The 10,554-nt window shown below is 45.2% G+C and overlaps 1 long non-coding RNA gene across 1 annotated transcript; it reads right to left on the minus strand.

The window, feature by feature from the left end:
- Positions 1–389: 389 nt before the first annotated feature.
- LOC110285145 (uncharacterized) lies at positions 390–8,731 on the minus strand. Its single transcript, XR_002377024.2, has 4 exons — positions 8,671–8,731; positions 6,175–6,281; positions 1,279–1,632; positions 390–630 (listed from the first exon to the last, which is right to left on the minus strand). It is a non-coding gene; the product is annotated as an uncharacterized LOC110285145 (long non-coding RNA).
- Positions 8,732–10,554: the final 1,823 nt, after the last annotated feature.

Raw genomic sequence — 10,554 nt, forward strand, 5'->3', positions numbered from 1 at the left:
CCAACCATGAACGATAGGCACTGGCCTTCAGTGTCATACAAATGACTTAGTCTACTATGGCTCTTTGTGGCTTTAAGTCTCCAGGAAAATTCTGATTGTTATCAGTTGTGGAAGACAAGATCCGTCTCCTGATGTGTGACTTTGTATTTCCTACATGGGTCTCCCAGCCTCAGCTTCCTCGTCTGTAGAATGGGAATGGCAGTAGCCTGAGCCTTCTGAGGGTTGTACTGTAGTAAAGATAATATATGTGCATGCGCTGTACACAGCATGGGTATGTGCCAGCTACCGACTGTTGGTATTTTCAGTGTCACTATTAGACAAAGAGCAACTGTGAATAAATGATCCAGGCTTTGTTAGGCATAAATACTGATTTTACGGTTTCTTTTATTATTTACATGTGAGGAGGAAGTCATCTTTTTTTTTTGCCACATAAATAATGTATGGATGGTTGAGAGTGCCTGCAGCACAAACCAGCAGCTCTGACTGAAGTGTCTGAAGATGGCTCTCTTTCCTTAATGAGTGCTACCAAGGACTAGCAGCCAACGTGGGTGGAAGGAGCTGCTGAGGCTGGGTTTCTGCCGTCCTTGCCTTCTGTCAGAAGAGAAAGGATTTTCAAAGTGGCTTCTTTCCCTGAGAAAAAATGAAGTAATGAGGGATTTTCCCCCAAGTTATTTTTGAATACCACCGACATCATTCTGGGGGCCGTGGCTTTGAAGCTCTTGCCCTTTCCCCTAAACTATCGAGGACTCCCCTCTTCCAAAAGATTAGAGAGCTAACTCTAACCCATAGCCAGCCCCTGGCTCCTCCTCAGGGATGTTAATTCTCAGATCACACAGAGCCTTGCTCCCTGGGTGCAGCAGAAAGATGCCTGCTGTTTCCCCCAGAGGCCTTTGGAATGGTTCTTGGTTCTTTTTACATTCTCTGTCTCTTCTTGCCTTTTCAGACTCCTTTTTCACAGTCCCATGCAAGAATGAAAGTCCGGGCCCCTCCATCTTTGTCTTTCACATAGCAGGCCAAGAGAAATAGTCTAAAGTTTGTTAGGACTTTTTGTTAGGCAGTGAGTACAGGGCATGAGACTGGCCTGTGCTCTCTGCGATATCTGCATCCCTGGGTCGGAGAATGCCTGTCTGGTTCTGAATATTCCAGGCTTTCAGCCTGTGGTGTGCCCTGTGCTGAATAAGGAAATCCACAAGGGACCTGCATGCAGCCTACATTTCCCAAGAAGCTCCTGGGGAAAGAATCTCACTTAGGAAGAGGAAAAAGAAAATATTTACATACCTATAAAGGCTGAGGGCCCATGGGCCTGCCCAGCCTGTGGAGATGGCCCATGCAGGAGCGCAGCACACTCGATGTCTGAACAATGTCCTGGACTAATAGCCATGGAAGATGCTCTTGATCAGAAGGCCAGAATCCATTTCTGTGAGCGCCTTCCTGCCTGTCTCCAGGACTCTGTAAAATCACATTCAATGCGTTCGCAGCTCTTGAATGTATGTAAATACCCACAGGAAAGACATGGAGATGAAGACACCACTCTAACTTTACAGAGGGCAGGAGAGTTTACTCAGGAGCCATACAGGATTGACTGCGGTCTGGAAACATCGATATAGATTTCTGCAAATGCTGAGTTGCAACCTGGTAAGAGTTTGGTGACATTTTATAGTCAAGAGGACAAAGGAAATCACAAATTAAGACAGTTTTTAAAAAAATACTCTGGGAATCCCCAGGTAGACAGGGTCCAGCTAAGTAGGGGGAATCTCTGCTTCAGATCCGATCTGATAACTTCTTAAGCCTTTTGTTTTCGGGAAGCTAGTGATCTATTCAGTTAATACACTCCGGGTAGGATCTTTACCTGAAAGATCCAAAGATGTCAGGTCAGACAGAAGAGAAGATGGTGAATGGCTATGAAGGTGGCTCAAGAGAGCCCAAGATAAATTGTGATTGAGATCTGGACCTGCAACCTTCTAAACTTCCCACAATCACCGAACTTTGAATCAGTTAATCGTCTTCTAAAAACGATCAGTATAAGTTGTGGTTTCTTTCCAGGAACATCCCTTCATAACAGCAATGGTAGATTAAATGGAGACAATAGAGGTTGCTCTGTGCTCACAGGTAAGCCAGCTATGTTCAGGGCAGGTTCTGACCTAGCAGGTAATGTGGTGTGGGAAGGGGACAGTCAGCGGTCCTCAGAGTCCGATGGGATTCAGTTCAGTCCAGGACCCCCATTGTTGAGAAAGGCTTAGTCTTTCTGAGTGTAAATGCATGCAGTCCGATCATTCTAAAGACGATCCTGTCATTACTTTGACAGATTAAATGGACCAGCGATAAAGGGAGGGATAAGAGCAGATGTTCAGGAGCTAGCAGGAAATGGTGTTATGGTATATGTAACTGGTATACTCGTGGTAAATGGCGCAGTATATAGTAAATGGTCCCTCTAGGTTGACTATAAGGCAAGGAGAAGAGTGGGTGAAATCCATGCCCAGGACTGCTTGGAGAAGAGAGACATCTGCCCAGAACAGCAACTGAGAGAAACATTCACAGGCTTTGACATCCATACATTTTCCCGGTTTGTGCAAAGTAATTAATGTTTTGATCAGGTTCAAAAGTCTTAATGAGGCCCGTGAGTGCTTAGGGGATAGAGCTGCTTTTCAAGTGGTCGATTTAGAAGATGAAGGATCGCTTTCCTCTCTGCCTGCCTGCTCTCCCTTGCTACTTCACAGGCTTAGTGTAGGGTCCCTTTCCCCTTACCACCCCAGGATAATGTCATTGTCTTCTAGGGTTTAAGGTCCCAGCACAGGTGACGCCTTCTCCTGCTTTCACTGAGTTAGAAAACCCTGTAGCTCAGCTCCACACAGGGATAATGTTCACAGCTGGGCTTTTTGGGGTGTGTGTGTGTGTGTGTATGTATGTGTGTGTGTGATAGCAAGATGTAAGTGATATAGGGGACTGGGAGAGGGAGACTCTTTAGGGAAGAGGAATGGGGTAAATACAGAAGAAGGGAGTGTAAAATATGAATGAGGGCATTTGGAAAAGCCAACAGGAATCATACTATTAACTATCTAGCCTTAAAAACCTAAAATACATGCAATTGTGCATATATATATATATATATATATATATATATATATATACACACACACAGACACACACATATACATATGTGTGTGTCTATACAAGTTTTTGCTTATTTTTGAGATTTTGTTTTAACAACAACATTTCTCCCCCCCCCCTCTCCTCTCTCTTTTTCTCCATTCTCAAAACCCTCTTAAATAGCACCCTCTGCTCTCCTTCAAATCCATGGTCCTTTTCATCCACTGTTATTGTGTGCGTGTATGTATTTTTATACACACATATGAACATATGTATTTCTGACAATCATTTATTAAGTCTGTATAGCACTGCTTGTGTGTATAAATACACACAAATAGCTTTAATGAACTTTTCTCATCTTGGCTGATGATGCTCCCTCCAAGAGCCAAAGGCCACCTAAAAAAATTGTCAGTATCAAAGACAGGAAGCCCTCTTGTGAGTTGAGCTAGGACTCTCCAAGATATCCCCAAATATACTGCTTATTGCTGTCCTCCGTGGTTACCCCTGAGAGGTGAAAGGTAAGTTTCTATGACTGAAGGCACCATGCACTTCAGAAGTGGGGCCCCGAGAACCCTGAACTGGAACTGACCTGAACGCTTGATCCCTTGGGACTAGCTTTCATGATACCAGAAGGTGCCACGAAAGCTTCCAAAGAAGGTGGGTGACCAAAGGTCCTACTTAGCCATGGCACCCGTGAACTACATCAATGATCAGCATGACAGGATGAGGTAGAGTGGTGTCAAGTGTAAGTTGGTAGTAACCTAACAGGACCTAAGACCTGCTCAACCAACGGTGCCTGGTACTGGGAACCTAGCTAACACCCAGTGCTAGTGAAGTCATGGTTGTTGGAGGACAATCTGCAACCACCACTCTACTAAACCAGCACAAGTCCTAACAACAATGAATAAACACGTGTCCTTATACTCACAGATAAGTGTAGTATTTGCCCCTCATCAGGAACATTTCTATGAGCAATTAGATGGAGACCATTATAGAAAACCACACCCAATTAGATGGAGGCCATTATAGAAAACCACACCCAATTAGATGGAGACCATTATAGAAAACCACACCCAATTAGATGGAGACCATTATAGAAAACCACACCCAATTAGATGGAGACCATTATAGAAAACCACACCCAATTAGATGGAGACCATTATAGAAAACCACACCCAATTAGATGGAGACCATTATAGAAAACCACACCCAATTAGATGGAGACCATTATAGAAAACCACACCCAATTAGATGGAGGCCATTATAGAAAACCACACCCAATTAGATGGAGACCATTATAGAAAACCACACCCAATTAGATGGAGACCATTATAGAAAACCACACCCAATTAGATGGAGGCCATTATAGAAAACCACACCCAATTAGATGGAGACCATTATAGAAAACCACACCCAATTAGATGGAGACCATTATAGAAAACCACACCCAATTAGATGGAGACCATTATAGAAAACCACACCCAATTAGATGGAGACCATTATAGAAAACCACACCCAATTAGATGGAGACCATTATAGAAAACCGCACCCAATTAGATGGAGACCATTATAGAAAACCGCACCCAATTAGATGGAGGCCATTATAGAAAACCGCACCCAATTAGATGGAGGCCATTATAGAAAACCACACCCAATTAGATGGAGACCATTATAGAAAACCACACCCAATTAGATGGAGGCCATTATAGAAAACCACACCCAATTAGATGGAGGCCATTATAGAAAACCACACCCAATTAGATGGAGACCATTATAGAAAACCACACCCAATTAGATGGAGACCATTATAGAAAACCACACCCAATTAGATGGAGACCATTATAGAAAACCACACCCAATTAGATGGAGACCATTATAGAAAACCACACCCAATTAGATGGAGACCATTATAGAAAACCACACCCAATTAGATGGAGACCATTATAGAAAACCACACCCAATTAGATGGAGACCATTATAGAAAACCACACCCAATTAGATGGAGACCATTATAGAAAACCACACCCAATTAGATGGAGACCATTATAGAAAACCACACCCAATTAGATGGAGGCCATTATAGAAAACCACACCCAATTAGATGGAGGCCATTATAGAAAACCACACCCAATTAGATGGAGGCCATTATAGAAAACCACACCCAATTAGATGGAGACCATTATAGAAAACCACACCCAATTAGATGGAGACCATTATAGAAAACCACACCCAATTAGATGGAGACCATTATAGAAAACCACACCCAAGCAAAATTCAGAGTTGTGAGACCAAGGCCCACTGGATGCATCTACAAAACACTCCCGCGCCTAAGGCTTAGGAAATGTTGTGGAAAGGGGGTGGAAAGACTGTAAAAGCCAGATGATCTAGGGACAGTGTCTCCTAGAAACATCAGAAGCTACACCCGTAACGTCTTACCATCATGGCTGCTCAAAAGTGAGCTTAATAAGGGTGTCATCGGTTGACATGGCAAATTGGATAAGGGAAAGTCTTTGAGGTCTTAACCCTACACAAAGGACTACCAACAACTGGAAAAGCTTGGATCAGGAGAGGTGGTCCTCCCCTGAGAAGAACACACCACTTGGTGGTGTATTGACAAATGGTCAGCCCTGAAAACCAACCACACATGCAAGTAACATTATATGGACTTATAAAGTTATAGTTTGGAATATATATGTTTCTACACATAAGCATGCAATAACAATTAGTAATGTTGAAGGAAGGTGGGGAGGGTTATATGGGAGGATTTGGAAGGAGAAATGTTGTAATTTAAGTATAAGCTAAAGAACAAGCAAACAAAAGAAACAAAACAGCCCTTCCCCCTAGCCTCTGCTTCAGAACCAGGTTATCTCTGTCCTGAGCAGATGAACGTTCGGATAACTCACTTCTCTATTATGAATATTCACTTTACAGTTGGCTCAAGGAGTTTTTCCCCTAAGGGTCATGAGCCTTTACACATGGGGACTTTAGCGTGCAGGGTTCAGACATGGCGGCTCTAACACAAGTGAGTTCCTAACCTGGCTCTTCTGACACTTTATCAGCAAGACAGAAAGAAAAATATTTGCTTACCTGACATTGGAGACAATTTACCTTTGGTGAGAATTCTGAAAACCTTCCAGCTCTGTCTAATTCTCTGCTGCTTGCATTTAACACCAGCAATGTCTCCTCAGTAGATTCTGTGAAAGCACTCAGTTTATTACTCCTACATCTATATATGTGTCATAGCGTGTGCATACACACAGATACACAGACGCACACAGATTCATGCACACACACACATACAATATTAAATATAAAATAAAAATTTCAGCCAACTTGCAAGATTTTCTCCTGTGAGATTCAAGACTTCTAGCTAAGTCAGAGTTCTAACAACTTTCTAAGAAAACTCAGAGGTGTCGGGTTCTTTCTCAAGACCCTGCTATAAAGCCAGGGTTTACTGACCCCGTCACTGTAGCGCCGGAAGCACCGACTGAGGAGGGCCATGGTCTTTGAGGCATACACCCATGACGTCTGTATTTTGTATTCACCATGATGGTGGCTTTATCCAAATCCTTAGAAGTTATGAACAAGGCTTCCTTCCTCTAGATCCTCTTACAAATAGTAACTGATTTCTCCCAATTCCAGTTCTGTCAAAGAAACATGTTGGTGGCATCAGCCAATACAGAAGCAGCCCGGGGCTGGTGAGATGGCTCAGTGGGTAAGAGCACCCGACTGCTCTTCTGAAGGTCCAGAGTTCAAATCCCAGCAACCACATGGTGGCTCACAACCATCTGTAACGAGTTCTGGCGCCCTCTTCTGGAGTGTCTGAAGACAGCTACAGTGTACTTACATATAATAAATAAATAAATCTTAAAAAAAAAAAACAAAAAAAAACAGAAGCAGCCCGATTCTGATTATTTAGGTCACAGGTATGAGCCTACCAGGCATAATCAGATCCAACCCAGGGCCTTGATGATAGCAGCGGACAAGAGGTACAGATTCCACTTGACTATATTTCCCCCATTTCTTCCCTTCCTGCTACCTTCTTTGTCTGCCTCTGACAAAACCCAAAGGCTTAGGTGATTTGTCTCCTGCTCTCTAGGCGTGGAAAGCCACCACTCCTTGGGCAAACAAGCCCAGGGGAAGGGTTCCCACAGTGGCCACAGCACTTAGGGTTCTGATTCCCTACCATGCCCTTGCCCACCTGGAGGTTATGTGGCCATTGCAGACTTCAGAGACACGGGTCACTGGAATCTTGAGCTATCATGTGCTCCGGGAGTTAAGGAGACCAATATAAGCATCTGCAGTGGTCTATTCAAACTAAGGGCTTTCCACAGGAAACCCGTGCAGAAACTCAGTGCCTCTGGGGCTCCCATGGCTGCTCTTCCTGAGGAAGAGCTGTACAGAAGCAGATGCATCTAAGAAAGGCACCCTCCTACCAGAAAAGATGGACTCACAGGTATGGGGCAAGAAACTATGGGAGACTCCACCTAGCCAGGGAGCAGCAGACCACGGGGTTTTGCTTTGGAACCAAGCAAGATTTTTTTTTAATTTGTTTGTTTGTTTGGTTGGTTGGTTTTGGGTTTGCTTGTTTTGGATTGATTGATTTATCTTTATTTGAGGAAATAAGTTGGCAAAATTTGAAAGTAGTAACAGAGTCTGTGTTAAATCTTCCTGGCTTTCTTCAGTAATGAAAGGACGCAGGGAAACGCTGGAAGTAGGACCAGAGATGCAAGGAACCCTGGAGGGCTTCCACTTCATCTTCCTACCTAAATGGACCAATTTTATTCTACCTTTTAGGGAAAGGGTTTTCTGACTTTTTTTTTTTTTTGAAATGTCCTGCTGGCCGATGATTTTCTGAATCACACTAATACAGTCTTAGCCCGGAGGTTTTAAGACCTGCCCTCAGTGCCAAGGAAATAGCCTTGAAAAAAAGATTTCTTTTCCTTTTAAAAGTCATTTTGTAAGTTACTGTGCAGAACGATGGGCTTCGTTATGACATCTTAGTGTGTGTACATCAGTATACTTTTGTTTTTCGTATTTTACCCCTATGATTCCATTCTCCCCCTAAAATCCTAAATCCTAAATCTTATGTTTGCATGACACATCGCTTCCAGTGCTCCCTAGCCCTTGTGTTTAGATCTCTTCCTCTCCTCCCCTTGCCTCACCTCTCCTAGCCTTGCCCTGTCATGCCCCTCCTCTCCTCTCCCCTCCCTTCCCCTCCTCTCCTCTCTCCTGTCCTCTTTTCTCCCCTCCCCTTCCCTATCCCCCTCCCCGCCTTTCCCCTCCCCTCTCCTCTCCTCTTTTCCTCCCCTCCCCCTCCCCCTCCTCCTCCCTCTTCCCTCCTCCCATCCCCTGCTCTCCGGACTCCTGGCTCTTGAACACAAGTTTACTCTTAGGTCCAGAATGCAGATGGCAGTGCTGTGCATGTGGGCCCTGTGAGGCTACTTGCAGGTCTTGCAGAGCAAGTGAGGGCATGTTGGCCTTGGCTATGGGGTTAAGTTCCTGTTTGGGGACAGAGCAGCGCCCTCTAGTTTCTCTAGGATGCCTCTCCCCAGCCCAGCATCAACTCCCTGCAAACACTACCATGCATCCGCTCATCCTCCGTGCTGCTGCTCCTCTTGGACCGTCCGCCTCGGGTAACCAGGGAAACAGGTTGCCACGGTAACCGGGTCCAGGTTGCCTCGCCCAAGAGCTGCTGTGCCCCGCGGGTGCTGCTGCCAGGACCAGCCACCAGGAGCCAGGCCAGTCAGAGAGCTCTTCCTGGGCAGTGCTCTTTCCTCATTTCCACCGGTGCCCCTTTCTGCTACCTTTGTTCTCCCCTGGCCCAAGGAAATAAAATGAATGAAGACCCCTATCCACACAGGAGCTGTTTAGGTAGTTAGCAGGTAATTTAATTCCCACTGAAAAGCTTTGGGCACGCTGGCTGCAGTTGGCTCCTGGGAGGTACTCTGCGTCCCTGGCATGCAGCACGGTGGGCGGGAGGCAGGGCCCGCAGGGGCCTGGCTGCAGGAGCTGCTTGGCTTGCCAGGCGATTATAGCCAAACCAGCCAGGTTTTTGAAAGGGACTGTCCCACCCTCCCGTCTGTTGGCATCTCTAATTTTTAGCGTTCATGGGGCGGCAGGGTTGGCGAGCTCTAGACAGTAAATATAGAATCTAAATGTTACTAACAGGAAATTTGGCAAAGCAGTTTGGTCTAACAGGCCTTTCCAGGCATGAGCTGACAGGCAGGCCCTCATCCAGTTTGAGGGTGTCCCCTCCAGAGGACTGCCAGGGGAAAGCAGGAAGTGTCAGCTCAGCAGACAGACCTCCTCCAGTATAGGCCTTTCTCTGTTCCCCAGATACCATCCTGGGCCTAAGGCTAGAGCAAACGCGCAGGCCTGTGAAGAGGAGACATTCACCAGGAATGCCAGTTCACTCCCCAGTGGGAAACAAACGCCTGCAGGTGCTCTTTTCTCCATCTCAGGCGCCTACGCACAGCGTGCTGAATGCAGCGATGTTAAATGCTGGGTCACCTACATCTCTCCATAAATACCACAGGATGCTCTTCTTAAGATGGGGAATTAGCCCAAAATATCTACTGTGTTACATGCGTGTGTGCGCGCGCGCGCGCGCACACACACACACACACACACACACACACACAAAACTTAAATGTTTCCCCTAGGAGACCTTTCCAAGCAGTGTCCAGGAAAACCCAAATAGCTCTAGGCCCTCTGGCCCAACCTCCTCTGAGCCACGTGGCTGAAGATCAGTTGATTGGTGCCCAGCACCGACTCTCCATGGAAGCGCTTTTCTTTGGCAAAGGCAGACGTCTTCCTGCTGTCTTATTTTCAAAGCAAAATAATTGGCCAGGAAGCCCAGCAAAAGGGTCCTTATTCTCAAAGTCTGGAAAACAATAAAGAATTCAAGCTATCTGAGGAAAAAACAATTCTGAAGCCTTAATGATTAAGAAACAATAGTGCTTTATTTTAATAATTATTGTGGACACAGAAGAATTGTAGCCTGCCTGCTAGTGTACAGGACCTTTTCAGGTTTTTAAGGAACACCACACAACATCATGTGAGCCCAATAAAAGAAAATAGAAAAGAACATGTGTACAACATGTCTGTGTTTAAACTCTGGGTAGAAGGATGGCTCATTCAGATGGCTCTGAAGGATTAGAGGCAAAATCCTCTCTCACCATCCCCAACTCTTAGTGTTTCACGTGGGTGGGACAAACAGCTCCTGCCACAGACAACTGGACATTTTAGAAGACTAGAAATATTAGTCTCCTGAATTAGTCACTTTTATTTATCATGATATTTGGGGGATATGGGAATTCAAACAAAGGAAATGCCAGTGCTAAGACCTTGTATATTTTGAGACAACTCTGTTCTGTCCCCCACAGCTTAGGACAGGCTGGACCTTACCGCAGATGGATTGTGTGGGGCGTTCAGCAGAAAAGTGTGACTTGAATCTTAGATTGT

Source organism: Mus caroli, unplaced genomic scaffold (assembly GCF_978045245.1).
Source record: "Mus caroli unplaced genomic scaffold, Mus_caroli_1 scaffold_19, whole genome shotgun sequence".
Lineage (NCBI taxonomy): Eukaryota > Metazoa > Chordata > Mammalia > Rodentia > Muridae > Mus > Mus caroli.